The following is an 18,540-nucleotide window of genomic DNA, read 5'->3' as shown; positions in this document are numbered from 1 at the left end:
CAAATGTGTTCACTCATGGAGCCACCACAACAATCAATTAGTCATGAGTGCATGCTCAGTCCCTCAGTTGTGTCCGATTCTCTTGTAACCCCATAAACTGTAGCCCTCCAGGCTCCTCTGTCCATGGAAATTTTCCAGACAAGAATACCTGAGTGGGTTACCATTCCTCCTCCAGGAGATCTTCCTGCATTCCTTCCTGTGTCTCCTGCATTGGCAGGCAGATTCTTTTCCACTGAGCCACCTGGGAAGCCCCAGTTACAGGCATATCCTGTTTTATTATGTGTTGCCTTATTGTGCTTTAACAATACTACATTTTTTTACAAATTGAAGATTTGTGGCAATACTACAAATCCTAGGTCTATTGGTGCCATTTTCAAACAGCATTTGCTCACTTCATGTTTCTGTCATATTTTGGTAATCCTCACAATATGTCAAATATTTTCATTACTATTGTATTTGTTAGGGTGATCTTTGATCGGTGATCTTTGATGTTACTACTCTGACTTGTTAAAGGCTCAGATGACAGTGTCTTTTAGCAATAAGTAATTTTTTAGTTAAGATTGTACATTTTTTTAAAAAACATAATATACACTTGATAAGCTGTAGTATAGTGTAAATATAACTCTTCTGTGCACTTCATGTGGCTCAGTTCATTTCTATATTCATTTATTTCCGTGGTTGGAACAGAATCCGCAATATCTCTGAGGTTGTAACGAGCACTAGCCACATACCAGAAAGTTCCCTTGTATCTATTCCTTGTCAATACTCACCCTTGGCCCTGGTCTCAGGCAACCATTGTTCTGCTTTCTGTCACTATAGATTAGATTTTCTGTTCTTGGTCTTCAGATAAATGAGATCAAACAGTGTATATTCTTTTGTGTATGGATTCTTTTGCTCAGCATATTTGTGAGATTCATTATTTTGTTGCATGTATTGGTACTTTGTTTTCTGTTTCTGGGTAGCATTGCCATGTATGGATGTACCACGATGTTGAGTCATTCAGCCTGTTGATGAACGTTTGGATTGTTTCCATTTGGGGTTTATTATAAAGAAACTGCCTGTGAACATTTACTCCATGTGTTTTTGTTTCTCCTTGGTAAATATGTAGAAGTGCAATTTTTTAATTTTAAAAGAAACTACCAAGCAGGTCTCCAAGGTGGTCATTCCCTACGACAGCCCACTCTTGGACTGTTTCCCCGTCTTGGCCAAGAGTGAGGTTTCATGGGAGAGGGGAGGGGGCTGTTGGTGGGGGGCTGCCCTAGCCAGGGAGGAGAATGTTGTCACTGACATTGTGTTGCATGGTGATAATAAAAATTGGACTGACTTTCAGTGGTTTTGTTACTGTTTTTAAGTTCTCTGCAGACAGTGCACCCCCTCACTGTCCTGGCCAGACAGACTGTTAGCACTGCCTCGCCACTGCCCTTGCTGCTCTCTGCTCCCCGAGAGGTGGCATGGTCAGTCTTTTTCATCTTAGCTACCTTAGTGCCTGCGCAGTGGTATTTTATATGGTTTGAGTTTGCCTTTTCCTGATGACTGATGAACTTGAATTTTTTGGCTTCTCATACATTTTTTTTTTTTTTGACCAGGTGTCTTTTCTAATTTTTGCCTATTTTTAATTGGATTACACATTTGTCTATTTTTTCTGGTGCCGTAGTAGTTCTTTATGTATCCTGGGTGCCAGTCCTTGGCCAGGTGCATGGATAGCAAATATTTAATCCCGAAGTGTGTGGCTCCTTAAATTTTCATTTCTGTGTCATCCTGCTAATCTTTATTTCACCGACTTTCATGGACATCAGATTTCTGCCTCAACCCCCAACAGTCCACCAAGTACATTTCTGTTGCAAAGACATAAATGCCACGATGCCACTGACCTAAAGGGGGCGCTCTTCTTTGTTCCTTCCTCGTGATTCTTGCTGCTGTCAATGCCGTTTTACAGATGCTGGTTAGATTAGGAAGCTCTGCCTTCTGGCCTGCCTGCTGCCAGAAATACTTCCCACCCTCCTGCTCTTTCCCATCTCTCCTCCAATCCCCCAGAATGCTTCATGTGGGCTTTTTCAGGGTCTTACTCCTCAAAGTCCTACTCTCACAGCCCCTACCCCAGCCACACCATGACACAGGGTCTGTGCTGGGCTGTCTCCCTGAACACTTCCCACTGGTTTTCTGTCTTTACCACTCCCACTCCGCCCATGCCTGTTTACCTCTGCTTCTTCACACCTCTGCATGAAGCCCAGAACTTAACTGAACTGTTTTGAAGCAACCAAACTCCCCTGCGCCTACCCTCCCCCCCCCACCCCATAGAGCGATCAGGGGAGGTCAGAGTGTTCCAGAGGAGTCAGGGAACTCCAGACCCTCCACCAGGAGGCTGTGAGGAAGCATGGCATTAGTTTATAGAGGCGCGATTCAGTATAGGGCTGCTGGCAGGCAAAAGAAAGGAAGGCAGGTGGGAGGCAAGAGAGTCCAAGACCTGTAAAAACTGGTCCAAGTGCCACCACAGGATCACGTCAGTATCTCACTCAGGGGTAGATTACGAGGATTAAAAGAGATGCTACATAAAAGGCACTTAGTTGACGTCTGGCACCAAATAATTGCTCAATAACTGTTAGCTATTAGATCAGGATCCCTTTTATCTGACACAATATGGACTGGTGTTGGTCAGTTAATGGAAAAAGTTGGTTGAAAAGGGAAATCAGAGAAAATTATACTACACACCTTCAACATTTTAACTTAAAACATATAAATGTACATCCATTCACTGTTGTTTGATCTAAGTCCAGCGCCTTTCCTTTGAGTGTGGGTCCATGGATGGGCGTGTCCAGCCGCCTTTCCTGAGTCAGCCACACCCAGTAATGTATCATCTACCATTTCCCGTTTCTTAAAGTGGTTGGAGAATTTACACTTGCCAAGTCCTCTGAGTGAAGAATCATTATAGATGTGTGCATTTCCCCGGTCTTTAATGGTAGCTTACCCACACCTAACTCATCAGCAATACTTCAGCAGCCCAGCATCATGTGGTCATCTCAAAGTACCCAACTCAGTTTGCATATGAATAAAGACTCTTTTTCTTTGCACTCTCACTGTATCATCTGTTTGCAGAAGGTTTCATTTAATTACTTGTTTGCAATAAGGCTTTCACAAAGACAGGCGAAGCAAGAATAAGACAGGTCCAGGATAAAACATCCACTGATGCTTATAATGCAAGGGTACATTCACCTGGGGGGAGCAGCAATGCAGGCTAGAGAAGGGTATGCTGGTGTGCATAGTCAAGGCACTGGAGGCTACAGAATGGCTGCCAGCCAGGCTTGTTCCCTGTGACATGGGCATCAGTTAATTTAGGAGGGGGTTGAAGAGCAGCTATTATCTAGCAGGTTGGTTAAATAGAAGCCGTTGAGAGAAGCTCTGTGTAAGTTGGGTCAGATGCTATTTGTCATCAAACTTTGTCTGGACCTTTGAGATTATAATAGTCCCCTCTCGCCCTAGGGAGATACATTCCAAGGCCCCCAGTGTTTGCCAAAGCTGTCCTCAACCCCATATGTACTATTTTTTTTCCTATTCATGCATACCTATGAGAAAGTTTAATTTATAAATGAGGTGCAGTGTGAGATTAACAATAACAATAAATAATAAAATAGGACAGTTAGAACAATATACTGTGATAAAAGTTAGGTGAATGTCTCTCTCTCAAAGTACTGTACAAATGTATTGCCTTTTTCATCTTAACTAAGCACTTAGTACACACTGTGGCTATAACAGTTTGAGACACAACAGAAAAACTAGCACCAATTTCTTTTTTCTTCTTCACAATTTTCATAGATAGAAGATTTGCTCTCTAGTGGAGTGGGATGGGGAGGGAGGTAGGAGGGAGGTTCTAGAGGGAAGCGACGTATGTATACCTATGGCTGATTCATGTTGATGTTTGACAGAAACCAACATGATACTGTAAAGCAATTATCCTTCAGTTAAATATAAATAATTAAAAAAAAAAAAGATTTGTTCTTACCATAGACCTTAGCAACCTCAGCATACAATTTTCCTTCTTTCCTCTTTGAGTTGAAAACATTCACTCTTTTACTTAAAGGAAGCACTTTATGGCCTCTCTTTGGCATACCTGAATTGCCAGCATCACTCTTCTTGTGCTTTGGGGTCATTAGTAAGTAAAATAAGGTTTATTTCAACACAGGCACGGAGATACTATGACAGTTATTATGATAACCGAGGAGGCTACTAAGTGACCAATGGGTAGGATGCTCTAGACAAAGGGAGATTCACTTCCCCAGGCTGGACGGAGTGGGAGGGCAAGAGATTTTGACCTGCTCCTCTAGACATCATGCATTTTAAAAGTTATAAATTGTTTATTTTTAGAAGTTTCCATTTAATATTTTTGGACCACAGTTGACTGCAGGTAACTGAGACCGTGGAAAGCACGATCACAGATAAGGGGTGGGGGGAACTACCGTACTTCCCACCCTTCTGGAAATCCCGGGGAGGAGGCACCGGGAGTCAGAAGACTGTGTTCTGGTCCTGGTTCTACCAGTACTTACACACTTGTGACCTTGGCAATGACATTCACTCTCATTTCCTAGGAGGCAGGTTTGATGCGTGGGGAGTTGAGTGATTTTTTTCCACATCGTTCTTGAGGACCTAATGCGATCGTCTGCGTCATGCTTTGTCCAAGTTGTGACAGATCTCAGTTTGAGCAGTTTCTCTTGTCTTTCCACGAGTTGCCATAACCCAGAGGCTGAAGGCAGGCCATGCCACATTTTGTTGTGTTGCTCAGTCACGTCCGACTCGTGACCCCATGAATTGTGCCGCGCCAGGCTTCCCTGTCCTTCACTATCTCCCAGAGCCTGCTCAAACCCATGTCCGTTGAGTCGGTGATGCCATCCAACCATCTCATCCTCTGTCGCCTCTTCTCCTCCTGCCCTCAATCTTTCCCAGCATCAGGGTCTTTTCCAATGAGTCAGCTCTTTGCATCAGGTAGCCAAAGTATTGGAGCCTCAGCTTCAGCATCAGTCCTTCCAATGCATATTCAGGGTTGATTTCCTTTAGGATGGACTGGTTGGATCTCCTTGCAGTCCAAGGGACTCTCAAGAATCTTCTCCAGCACCACAATTCAAAAGCATCAATTCCTCAGCACTCAGCCTTCTTTATGGTCCAACTCTCACGTCCATATTTGACTACTGGAAAAACCATACCTTTGAATATACAGCCTTTTGTCAGCAAAGTGATGTCTCTGTTTTTCAATATACTGTCTAGGTTTGTCATAGCTTTTCTTCCCAGGAGCAAGTGTCTTTTAATTTCACAGCTGCAGGCACCATCCACCATGATTTTGGAGACCAAGAAAATGAAATCTGACACTGTTTCCACTGTTCCCCCACCTATTTCCCTTGAAGTGATGGGACCAGATGCCATGATCTTGATTTTTTGAATATTGAGTTTTAAAGCAGCTTTTTCACTCTCTTCTTTCACCTGCATCAAGAGGCTCTTCAGTTCCTCTTCAATGTCTGCAGTTAGGACTTTCAAATTCCAGGCACCAGTCACCTAGGACAGGAAAGGGCAGAGGCCTGCTCCTCTGTTAGTTCCTCTTAGCATCTTGCATTTACCTTCCTCCTTGCCCTTTCCTTGCTTCCAGAGCATTGTTTATCAGGCAGACCCCAGTGCAGCACCTCAGGCAGCGGCTGACACACTAGACAACCCTGTCCTGGGTCAGTACACCTGTTGCCAATAAAAACACAGTTAACTGCAGCCGGATCCATGCCATTCTCGCTGCGTCTTTTTGCAGGGGCGTGAGTGTGGGGAGCGGAGAAGGCAATGGCAAGCCACTCCAGTACTCTTGCCTAGAAAATCCCATGGATGGAGGAGCCTGGTAGGCTGCAGTCCATGGGGTCGCTAAGGGTCAGACACGACTGAGCAACTTCACTTTCACTTTTCACTTTCACACATTGGAGAAGGAAATGGCAACCCATTCCATTGTTCTTGCCTGGAGAATCCCAGGGACGGGGGAGCCTGGTGGGCTTCCGTCTATGGGGTCACACAGAGTCGGACACGACTGAAGTGACTTAGCAGCAGCAGCAGCAGAGTGTGGGGAGAAGGTGCTATATCGAATGTAAAGAAGGAACCCGTGTTAAAGACTTCTACCCACCAAGCCTCCAAAGTAAAAACAATGCCCAGCTGTGGATGTGACTGGTGATGGAAGTAAAGTCCCATGCTGTACAGAACAATATTTCATAGGAACCTGGAATTTTAGGTCCATGAATCAAGTAAATTGGAAGTGATCAAACATTTTAGGAATCAGTGAGCTAAAATGGATCAGAATTGGAGAATTTAATTCAGCTGACCATTATATCTACTATTGTGGGCAAGCGGAGAAGGCAATGGCAAGCCACTCCAGTACTCTTGCCTAGAAAATCCCATGGATGGAGGAGCCTGGTAGGCTGCAGTCCGTGGGGTCGCTAAGGATCAGACACGACTGAGCAACTTCACTTTCACTTTTCACTTTCACACATTGGAGAAAGAAATGGCAACCCACTCCAATGTTCTTGCCTGGAGAATCCCAGGGACAGGGGAGCCTGGTGGGCTTCCATCTATGGGGTCGCACAGAGTCGGACACGACTGAAGTGACTTAGCAGCAGCAGCAGCATTGTGGGCAAGAATCCCCTAGAAGAAATGGAGAAGCCCTCATAGTCAAAAAAGAGTCCAAATGCAGTATTTGGGTGCAATCACAATAACGATGGAATGATCTCAGTTCATTTCCAAGGCAAACAATTCAATATCAGTAATCCAAGTCTGTGTCCCAACCAGTAATGCTAAAGAAGCTAAAGTTGAACAGTTCTGTGAAGACCTACAAGATCTTCTAGAACTAACACCAAAAAAAGATGTCCTTTTCATCACTGGGGACTAGAATGCAAAAGTAGGAAGTTAAGGCATACCTGGAGTACAGGCAATTTTAGCCTTGGAGTACAACATGAAGCAGGGCAAAGGCTAACAGAGTTTTGCCTAGAGGACACACTGGTCATAGCAAACACCCTCTTCCAACAACACAAGAGAAGACTCTACACATGCATATCCCCAGACAGTCAATACTGAAATCACATTGATTATATTCTTTGCAGCCAAAGATGAAGAAACTCTATATAGTCAGCAAAAACAAGACCAGTAGCTGACTGTAGCTCAGATTGTGAACTCCTTACTGCAAAATTCAGACTTAAATTGAAGAAAGAAGGGAAAATCACTAGACCATTCAGGTATGACCTAAATCAAATCCTTTAAGATTATACAGTAGAAATAACAAATAGACTCAAGGAATTAGATCTGATAGATAGGGTGCCTGAATGACCACAGACAGAAGTTCGTGACACTGTACGGGGGCCAGTGATCAAAACCATCCCCAAGAAGAAGAAATGCAAAAAGGCAAAATGGTTGTCTGAAGAGGCCTTACAAATAGCTGAGAAAAGAAGAGAAGCAAAAGGCAAAAGAGAAAATGAAAGATACATCCATCTAAATGCGGAGTTCCAAAGAATAGCAAGGAGAGATAAGAAAGTCTTCCTAAGTGATCAGTGCAAAGAAATAGAGGAAAACAATAGAATGGGAAAGACTAGAGATCTCTTCAAGAAAAGTAGAGATACCAAGGGAACATTTCATGCAAAGATGGGCTCAATAAGGGACAGAAAGAGTATGGACCTAACAGAAGCAGAAGATACTAAGAAGAGGTGGCAGGAATACACAGAACTATACAAAAAAGATCTTCAGTCAGGTTCAGTTCATTCACTCAGTCGTGTCCCACTCTTTGCGACCCCATGAATCACAGCACGCCAGGCCTCCCTGTGTCTTAATGACCCATATAACCACGATGGTGTGATCACTCACCTAGAGCCAGACATCCTGGAGTGCTAAGTCAAGTGGGCCTTAGGAAGCATCACTATGAACAAAGCTAGTGGAGGTAATGGAACTTCAGCTGAGCTATTTCAAACCCTAAAAGATGATGCTATTAAAGTGCTGCACTCAGTATGCCAGCAAATTTGGAAAACTCAGCAGTGGCCACAGGACTGGAAAAGGTCAGTTTTCATTCCAGTCCCAAAGAAAGGCAATGCCAAAGAATGTTCAAACTACTGCGCAACAGCACTTATCTCACACACTAGCAAAGTCATGCTCAAAATTCTCCAAGCTAGGCTTCAACAGTACGTGAACCAAGAACTTCCAGATGTTCAAGCTGGATTTAGAAAAGGCAGAGGAACCAGAGATCAAATTGCCAACATCGAGGGAGATCCAACCAGTCCATTCTAAAGGAGATCAATCCTGGGTGTTCATTGGAAGGACTGATGCTGAAGCTTAAACTCCAATACTTTGGCCACCTCATGCGTCGAGTTGACTCACTGGAAAAGAGTCTGATGCTAGGAAGAATTGGGGGTGGGAGGAGACGGGGACGACAGAGAATGAGATGGCTGGATGGCATCACCGACTCGATGGACATGAGTTTGAGTGAACTCCGGGAGTTGGTGATGGACAGGGAGGCCTGGCATGCGGTGATTCATGGGGTTGCAAAGAGTCGGACACGACTGAGCGACTGAACTGAATTGAACTGATTGGATCATAGAGAAAGCAAGAGACTTCCAGAAAAACATTTACTTCTGCTTCACTGACTACTAAATACTTAGACTATGTGGATCACAACAAACTGGAAAATCCTTAGAGAGATGGGAATACCAGACCACCTTACCTGCCTCCTGAGAAATCTATATGTAGCTCAAGAAGGAACAGTTAAAACCAGACAAGAAACAGTGGTCTAGTTCCAAATTGGGAAAAGAATATGTCAAGGCTGTATATTGTCACCTTGCTTATTTAACTTATATGCACAGTACATCATGAGAAATGCTGGACTGGATGAAGCACAAGCTGGGATCAAGATTACCGGGAGAAATATCAGTAACCTCAGATATGCAGATGACACCACCCTTATGGCACAAAGTAAAGAGGAATTAAAGAGCTTCTTGATGAAGGTGAAAGAGGAGAGTGAAAAAGCTGGCTTAAAACTCAACATTCAAAAAACTAGGATCATGGCATCCAGTCCCACCACTTCATAGAAAATAGATGGGGAAACATGGAAACAGACTTTATTTTCTTGGGCTCCAAAATCACGGTGGGCGGTGACTGCAGCCATGAAATTAAAAGACGCTTGCTCCTTGGAAGAAAAGCTATGACAAACCTAGACAGCATTTTAAAGAGCAGAAACATTACTGACAAATGTCCATCTAGTGAAAGCTATGGTTTTTTCAGTAGTCTTGTATGGATGTGAGAGGGACCATAAGGAAAGCTAAGCACTGAAGAATTGATGCCTTTGAACTGTGGCACTGGAGAAGACTCTTGAGGGTCCCTTGGACTGCAAGGAGATCAAACCAGTCAATCCTAAAGGAAATCAGTCCTGAATATTCATTATATGGACTGATGCTGAAGCTGGAGCTCCAATCCTTTGGCCACCTGACGCAAAGAACACCTGCTGCTGGGAGAGATTGGAGGCTGGGGAGGAGAAGGGGACAGCAGATATTGAGATGATTGGGTGGCATCACGGACTTGATGCACATGAGTTTGAGTAAGTTCTGAGAGTTGGTGATGAACAGGGAAGCCTGGTGTGTTGCAGTCCATGGGGCTGCAAAGATTCGGACATCACTGAACGACTGAACGGCTGAACTGACCCACCAAGCACGTTCGCAGCCTTCAAGGGTGGTTCCAAAGAGCCAGGAGCACCTGATGAGAGTTGTACTCAGAGAAGTCCTTTTGGGATAGTGGGGTTAGGAGCCCTTCTCATGGGGTGCTTTGTTCCTAGGATATCTTTGTGGGGCTTCCCAGTTGGCTCTAGAGGTAAAGAACCTGCCTGCCGACACAGGAGACATGAGTTCCATCCCTGGGTTGGGAAGATCCCCTTGAGAAGGGAATGGCAACCCACTCCAGTATTCCTGCCTGGAGAATCCCAAGGTCAGAGGAGCCTGGCGGGCTATAGTCCATGTGATCACAAAGAGCTGGACACGTCTGAAGAGACTTTGCACACACACAGGATATCTTTTGCCGCCCTACTCATGATTCCTCACCAGCTCCCGAAGCAAGAGGCCCCACACACTCGTGGCCATTTGTCCTGGGATCATGGCCTCCAGGAAGGGGACACATTGAGTTCTCTCCTCATGTCCCCTGCAATCTGAGTAGCTTGGAGACTTTCTGCAAACTTATTTTTTGTTGGGCTGAAAGAGGAAGACATAGGGACACAGAAGAAAAAGAGAGAGGCAGTATCTGTGGGAGAAAAAAAAGAACACAGAAAGGAAGAGGTCCAAGGAGACTGCCCAGGACTAGAATAGAAGAAAAGCCTGACAGTGAGCCAGGTGCCTCAGCAGTGCTCCCTGACATAGCAGCTCACAGATGCAAACAGCCTTGCTCTATGTGTGTGTGTGTGTGTCTGTGTGTGTTCCCACAAAAACCCTAAAATCATTCAATAATATTTTAAGTTTTTTTTTTTTTTTTACAGAATGAACAAATTGACTTTCGGTGAATTTTTTCTCCGTATCTAAACCCACCCCTGATTTTTATCTCTCCATATGTGTTCCTTTGGCAGAAACTTGTACCAAAAGAAAAGAAGAAGAAGAAGAAGGAGCAAAGGGTCATTCTGGGAAGTGACGGGACGCTGGTCAAGCTGGGAACATTCCACTGCCGTGGTGCGCTTCTATCGAAGGGGCCTAGCCACCAGCCACTCTGGGAGACGTTCGTGATGGAGGAGTAGAGCCTGGTGAGGGGCCTGAGCTGCGGGTCCGTCCCTTGTGTGCTCACTCTTATGTAAGCGTCACAGCAGCTCCACTTTGGGGATTTTGTGCAGTTGTGTTTCATTTTTGTAAAATTTCAGCCCTGCCATCCATACCACATGCTTCTTGCTGGGGGTGGGGCGGGGGGCAGGGGGCGGGGGTTGGGGTGGTCATCACATGAGCTTCCTGAGCTTGGAATTTCCACCCTGGTTGTCCCCACACATCGTGGAAGTTGAGGAATAAATCCTGCATGTTTGCATTTAACCGCTGAATGACTGGGTAGGCCTTGAAGGGAGGGTCAGTGTGACCTCCAGAGAGCTGACACTGGTTGTTCACTTGCCATGGTCCTTCAGGCAGGAACCCATCTTTCTGACCAAGCCAAGCTGGGACTCCATCCTGAGTCACTCCACCGGGTCCTCCCCAGCAGGTGCAGTGGAGACAGCGTCTCCAAGGTGGCTTGCAGAAGTGGAAAGAGTCTGACTCGTGGAATCCCGGTTCTGCCCTGTCCGTGACCTTGAGCAAGTCACTTAATTTGTCTGAGCCCCACGTTGAAATGTATCTGAGACTTGACAGCAGGATTAAGTGAGACTAAGAACAGTTCCTGGCACAGATACCGAAGGTGACGGCCACTTATCTTACAGGCCCTGGCCTCCTCGTCCTTGTCCCTGGAGAGTGCCCAGTGCCAATGAATGAGATTAGGGTGGAGTGGGGTAGGGAGGGCTGGCATTTAGTGGAGATTCTGAGCTTTCAGCATTTCCACCTCGGCCCTACTCCCGCTGCTCCCAGGAGCCCTCTATGAGGCGGGTGTAGCCCTCAGTGCAGTCTTTACAATTCTAAGTGAGCCAAAGAGCAGCCTGTGGCTGCCTGTCACCATCAGAAAGGCCAGGTTGTGCTAATAGGAAGTGATGGTTGGTCCCATTTAGTAGAAAATGTCCAGGAAGGCAGGATTTAAAGGAGGCTCACATTCCTACAGTGCTTCTCCTGGGAGCTCAGGCTCAGGGGTGAGCAGCATGGACTCAGATGCAGAAGGGCCTTGCCATTTGGGTAGAAGGAGAAGTGGGGCTTGCAGGCCCTGCACTGGCCCTGCCACTCACCAAGGATTGTTCTATTTCTGTAAACCTTTATTCAGGCTGAAAAGGGGGAAAGTTTGGGGGAATATTTGGGAAGGATGGAAATGCTCTTGGGCTGGTATAGCATTCCCAGAGGGGAAGAAATAGTGGAGAACAGACACACAGGATCTATTTGCTGCTACTCCGAGGTCACCCAAACAAAGGCAGATCTGAGTCTTGGCAGTTTGATGCCTGGACGGATGAGATGATCCACAGTTTCTCAGCAGTTCAGGGAGCACACAGTTAAACAGCATCGCCATCACTCTGCTGGCTCAAATGGATGACGGTGTTGTTCGGTATTTCTTGTGATCCATCAAGGCTCTTCTGAGGCAACTCAGAGATTTGATGTCACTGTTCAGTCTCAGGGAGGGAAGATCACTGGCTTGCTCAGGGATCCCTGTTCATCACTGATGCGATCCCAGAGCCAGACCTTCCTACAAGATGGGTGCGTGTTCATGCGTGCTCAGTCACTAAGTTGTGTCCAACTCTTTTCAACTCATGGAGTGTTGCCCACCAGGCTCCTCTGTCCATGGGATTCTCTAGGCAAGAATACTGGGGTGGGTTGCCATTTCCTCCTCCAGGGGATCTTCCCAACCCAGGGATCAAACCCACATCTCCTACACTGGCAGGTGGATTTCTTTACCACTGAGCCACCCTGGAAGCCCAAGATGGGTACCAGGGCTCAAGGCAGGCTCAACTCTTTCTCCACCCACTGCCTGCTTCCCAGATGACCTAGTGGGAATTACTTGACTTCTCAAGGAACAGCCTCCTGGGGCCCAGATCAGCAATTCTTGCCCACTGACAGGTCAGGCAAAGTGGACCTAAGGAGGGCCACTTTCACTGGGGCATAGAATCCCCTGCTCACAGGTCTGTCTAGTCCTCTGGACGCTGCTCCTTTCAGTGGGGACACATGCTACCTTCTAGCTGAAGGCCTGGACCTTCTGGGTATGCATTTTGTTACAGACTTAGATACATAGCATAGGCTCTGGCCATAAGGATCATTTAACCAAGCTGAGTGTCTTAATCCTTTGAGCTGCTATAACAGAATGCATTGGCCTGGGTGACTTATAAACAGCAGAAATTTATTACAGTCCCAGAGACTGGGAGGTCCAAGATCAGGACACCAACAGATTTGGTGTCTGGTGAAGGCCTGCTTCCTGGCTCATAGACAGCTGTCCTGTCCCTGTGTCCTTGTGTGGGGGAAGGGGTGAGAGAACTCTCTGCAGTCCCTTTCAGAAGGGCACTGTTTCCATCGGGAGGGCTTCATCCACATGACCTAATCACTTCCCAAAAGTCTTGCCTTCTAATGCCATCATAGTGGGGGTTAGGATGTCGACATGTGAATTTGGGAGGGACATATTCAGTCCATTGCACTGAGCACAGCAGGTAGACTAGTATCTGTTGTATGTTAGAACACACAGAAGGTAGGTACCTATTACTGTGACGGGCAGCCATGGTGTAGAGTACACAGCATGGTAGAAAAAGAAGGCACTTCAGTGGAAAAGCATGGATTCAGAAAGGTCAAGTAATTTGCCCCAGCCTCACAGTAGATTTGTGGTAGAAATGGGACAAGTTATACAGGTTTCCTGCACCCCAGTCAAGGAATGGTTCTGTCCTGTCGCAGAGCTAACAGGGAAGACAGCACAGAATGATGGAAAGGTCTGAGCTTTGAGATCAGAGAATCCTGGGTTTGAATCCTACTTACTGTTCAGGACAACACGGGCTGAGTCCATAAATGATGATGGACGCTCACAGGCAGTGATGGAGAACCTTCATTGAGAGGACCCGCTAAAAGAATTTATGAATGTTTACACTTCCTGAGCCTAGGTTTCTGCATCTGTGAAATGGGAACAGCAGGGTCCCCCTAAGTTGTGCCTGTGGAGGGTGTGTCCATGAAAGAAGACATGGAAAGCACTCACAGTGTGTCCTGCCGTTCCACAGACTTATTGTTTACCAGGCTGTCAGTTAAAGCAAAAGCCACATCTTGCAGAAAATAAGGTTAAAAGCAGGTCTGAGAGAGGAGAGACTGTCAGAGCCCGGAGGAGAAAGCTCTCCAGGAGATGAAGGATGACCTTGCCGAGGGGCTCACCAGGGAGGAGTCGGCCAGGTGAATGGCTGGCGTTTAGCTGAGCCAGGCATTCTCGGCCTCGCTCCCGGCCCCCTCGGCCTGGGAAGAGTGCCCTGCGTGTCGGCTGCCAGCGCTCCGAGGCGCTGCGTAATTACTTAGCGGTTTACTAGCATTGGAGACACCCAGGGTGCACTTGAGCCATCAATTAGCTCCCGCTCACAGCCCCCCTGTGAGGCCCAGTGGTATCAGGACTCCCATTTTTCAGCCAAGGAAACTAAGGTGTAAACAGGTTAAGCAACCAGCCCAAGGTCACACCTCAAGTCAAGCGGTCACGAGGCGCCAAGGCCGCGTCCTTGCTGGCTCCCCGGCCTGTCCTTAGCCCACTGGCCCATGCTGCTGCCCATAAAATCCGCCGTTTATATCTCGTCAGAAAGCCAGGTAGTGCACTGGGGACATCAGGAGACATACAGAAAGGCCGTTCAGCTGATTTCCAAGGCACTGCAGGGTTTTTAAGGAGCTGTTTAACCCCTTGCTTTGAGAGGTCGACGGGGGCGACAGGACCTGAGTTGGCAGTTCCTGTGCCAGGCGGCCGGCTTGCCTCCCACATCACAGCTGACTTTGGGGGCCTGGCTCTGCTTTCCCTCCACCTGCTCCGGGAGACATGCGTGCCGGCACCATCTGGGGACCGCAGAGAGCATCTCCTAGGAGCTGCTGAGATGGTGAGTATGAAGCGCAGGCCCCACTCCAGCTGGCCCGTGCTTCCAGGACTCTCCCATTGGTTCCCACTAATAGGAGAGAAAGGTGGCCTGAGGTTGACCAGCTTTCGCAGGTGTGTGGGTGAGCTGGCAGGAGGGGTGAGGCCCAGGGAGCTCTCTGTTGCCTGACGGTTCTCCTGGCCACACAGAGCTGCTCCTGATGGTCCCTGGCCCCAGCCAGCCACCTCCCTGACTTGCCTGTGTTCCAGACCTTTTCTCTCTCAAGAGCACTGTCCTAGCCCATGCCCTGTTCTTTCCAGGCCTTTCTAGGTCGCCAGACAAATGTTCTTGGTTTCTCCCTCTCCCTCAGCATCCCTTCCCTAAATCAAACCACTTGTCTCCCTAAAATATCTCACGGATACTTCTGGAATTTCTACCCAGACAGTTCTACCCTAGACCATTGTAGGTAAATCAACAGCTTAGAACTAGATGAGCGGTCTTCAGACTGCGTGGGGAAGCCCAGATGAGGGGCCTTTGGTCCTGCTTTTGGGATGAGGAAGAGCTCAGCAGGTAAGTCTCCAGTCTCCCAACATATATCCTTCTTCCATCAGATAGTCTGCTCTTGTTAATTTTATCAGTTGGGCTTCTACATAAGATATCATTTGAATGAAAGATCTTGCAGCTAGTGAAAGTTAAGGAAACTACCTAACCTATGGCAAGGCCAAATGGGGGCATTTCAGATAGACTGGGGTATCTTTTAATGTGGGCTTCCCAGGTGGGGCAGTGTAAAGAATCCACCTACCAGTGCAGGAGACCTGGATTTGGTCCCAGGGTTGGGAAGATCCCCTGGAAAAGGGAATGGCAACCCACTCTATTATTCTTGCCCAGAGAATCGCATGGACAGAGGAGCCTAGTGGGCTACAGTCTATGGGGTCATAAAGAGTTGGACACAGCTGAGCACACACAACAGCAATCTTTTAATGTCCCTCAGTCATACGCTTATAGCCTCAAAGAGTGAGCCTCCTTGAATATAAGTAGGGAGCCCACAGAAGCATCTTTTTTCTTGTAACTTTTGGGAGTCTCCTGGGACCTCAGGCATCAGAGGCTACTTTGGGCAGAAAAGTTCAAGCTGTCAGCTGAGTCTCTGGGCTGGGAAGGCTGCTTATAGCAGAAATCAGGCAGGGTGAGGAGGGAGGATGGGCAGGGAGTACCTGGCAATAAAAGGACTTGGCCCAGACTCCACTCCAACCTCCAGCTGCATCAGCCATGGCCTCACAGAGAGTTCATCAGAAAGGGACATGGGAAGATGCCAGAATCATCCTATTTGTCCGGAACCCAACCTGAGCCATTTCCAGGCACTCGCAGGCATGAGTCCCTTTTTCCAGGTACAGACTGGGTGTGTTCAGGGCAGAGTGAGTGATGTGGGGAGCAACACAGCCTCTTCCTGGAAGGGCCACCCAGCGCCCGCCTCCTGGTCTCTAGTCTGTGTGGCACCCTCCTGGCCATGTCTGTGGCACCCGTGGGCCAACCACAAAACCTCACCCTCGTTTCCTGGGTCCTGAAGGGCACAGACTAGTGGACCAGACACGTCTGGATTCTTTCCCCAACTTGGCCACTCTGCAAACTCTGAGACCTTCGTTAGGCAAGTGAATGGCGTTGAACCTCAGTTTTTTACCCTGTAAAATGGGGAGAAGTCATTTAAACAATCTGTACTTTAGTTTTCTCATACATAAAAGTACAAATGAAAGCAAAACCAATATCCTTGACTGGAAGGATCAAATGAGATCCTATATGAGAGGAAAGCGCTGAGGAGAACCTGACTCCAGTGAGCACAGTTTATGGGGATGAGGATCTGGTTGCCGGCTGAGTCTCCTCTCACTGCTGGCCCCGGGCATGTCACTAACTGTTCCTGCCCCCCACCCCCAGCACTCTCCTGTGCAGAGTTGTCTGTCCCTCCTCCTCCCACTCCTCACCCCTGACGCCCCATCTGTCCCCACCAGTGGCTGGGTCTAGGATGTCCCCCTCAGGCTCTCCTGCCCAGCGGAGTGCCTATAAACACACCTGGGACTACTACCACTACTCGTTTCAGCTGTCAGTGGGCATGCAGGCCTATTACTGGCAAATCACACTTTGTTAACAGAAGCCAAAAATTAAGCGTTTTAATGTGAACGTTTTGACTTTTGAAGCATTGACTGTTTCTTAAGCACTGTGCAGGTTAAGCAGAATACGTCTGCCGCCGGATGGGCCCACATCTGTTCCAGTGCCTTTGGTTTCGTGCCGACCTCCCCGGGGCTGTGATCAGGAGCCTGCTCCTGCCTGCCTCCCCTCAGCGTGTACCTGGAGGAGGAGAGGTGCCAGGAAGGAAGGAAGGTGGTTGGGGAGAGAGGGAAAGTGGAAGTCCTGTGCAGCCGGGTGGCAAGTTCTCCCACTCAGAACATTGATCAACCAACCTGCGTGATATATGGAGTTCGTTTCCACAGATAATTGTTTCAGTGTTACAGCAGCTTTAGCGTGTCGTCTGTTAAAGTGTATTGGTTAGGCAGCCTTTGCAGACTTGTAATGTGGGTAATATTTAGATGATTTACTAGGTGAAGTGCAGCTTCTGATTCAATCAGAGTTGCCTTTGATTCAGTAGGTGATGCGTCTAATCCGACTGGGAGCCCATCGAATCCAGAGGTGATGTGTTTGATTCACGGGCTGATGTACCTGATTTAGAAGGTGATGGATCTAGTCCATGCTGAAGGATTCCAATTCCCCCACGCTGGGTGTTTGCTTCAGCGTGTGATGTATGAGTTTTAATAATAAGGCACGCTTTGGGGATGGTGAGGGTACCAGCTCCTCTACACCTGGCACATCTGTGGCTATAGCCCACTTCCTACAGAGCTGGTCTCAGCCTCATGAACCAGAGGGACAGCATGGGGGCAAAGCCTAGTTTCCTAAGTGTGACCTGAGCCTCCCCATGCTGTGTCACCGCCACCCTTCTCAGATCCATACCTGCTCTTTTTTCTGTTTAATTGTCCAGGGGTCCACGGGCAAGGCCATCATGCTTAGGACCTGGTTCCTTGCATGTGAGGGGACACCCTAGTCAATTAGGAGATGCTCACCTGTGTAGACTCTGCTCTCGGCGGCCGGAGGTTCCTGGAGCCTCACCTGGCACTTCGTGGAGTCCCAGTGCAAGTTTTCCCAGGCTGGGCACAGAGCTTTCAAAGAACATTTGAGGGACTGGATTTTCACATCGCAGCTGGTTTTCCTAGTCTCTGGCCATATCTCTGTGATAACATTTGTCACATAAGTTATCCTTTGGCGGAGAGGTCTCTTCTTCACCCTGCTGTCCCCAGCACCTGCTCAGCACCTGGCTGAGTGCTGGCCGACTGACACGCATGACACTGACATGGCAGACAGGCAACCTCAGAGTGGGAGGTAAAGTTTTAATTAATAATGTTAATAGTGAGAGCTCATATATATGGAGCTCCACGTATATTCTAATTGTTATAAGTGTAAAGTCCTGATACTTCATTGGTATCATCTCTTTATCTCTCTGAATCCTCACAGCACACCTTAAGTGGTAAGAACCATCATTACCTCCACATGTACAGACGGGGACACTGAGGCTTGGCAAGGTTAAGTGATTTCCTCAGGGTTCACCTTAGCCAAATCAGAGTTGACACTAGATTTCTCAGACCCCAAAGCCAAGCTCTTAACTGTCGCATCATGATCTGGCCCCCAGGAACAGAGAGACTGCTCTGTCCTCAGCCAGGATAGGAAGGCTGGAGTCCCTGGAGATGCAGAGATGCCCTCAGAGAGACAAAACCATGACACAAGGCAAAACAACCTAATTAGCAAGCTGAGGCACAGGGGGAGGGGCAGAATAGGCAGGAGTAATTAGGGAA

At 47.5% G+C, this 18,540-nt stretch overlaps 1 long non-coding RNA gene across 3 annotated transcripts in view; it reads left to right on the top strand.

Annotated features, from left to right (window-relative positions):
• LOC148777305 (uncharacterized) overlaps positions 1 to 14,659 on the top strand; it is an 86,184-nt gene extending 71,525 nt beyond the window's left edge. For 2 of the 3 annotated variants that reach the window (XR_016037759.1, XR_016037758.1), the window contains one exon: positions 10,595 to 10,906. This is a non-coding gene — a long non-coding RNA (uncharacterized LOC148777305). Of the gene's footprint in view, positions 1 to 10,594; positions 10,907 to 14,494 lie in introns of those variants that run through there. The other variant, XR_016037761.1, reaches the window with a different exon arrangement.
• The last annotated feature ends 3,881 nt before the right edge of the window (positions 14,660 to 18,540 follow it).

The sequence above is a fragment of the Moschus berezovskii genome, chromosome 7 (genome assembly GCF_049115385.1).
Source record: "Moschus berezovskii isolate FMDL1 chromosome 7, NW_MosBer_1.0, whole genome shotgun sequence".
In the NCBI taxonomy this organism is placed as follows: Eukaryota; Metazoa; Chordata; class Mammalia; order Artiodactyla; family Moschidae; genus Moschus; species Moschus berezovskii.
The sequence above is the reverse complement of the archived record's forward strand: the minus strand, read 5'-3'. Positions and strand labels throughout refer to the sequence as shown.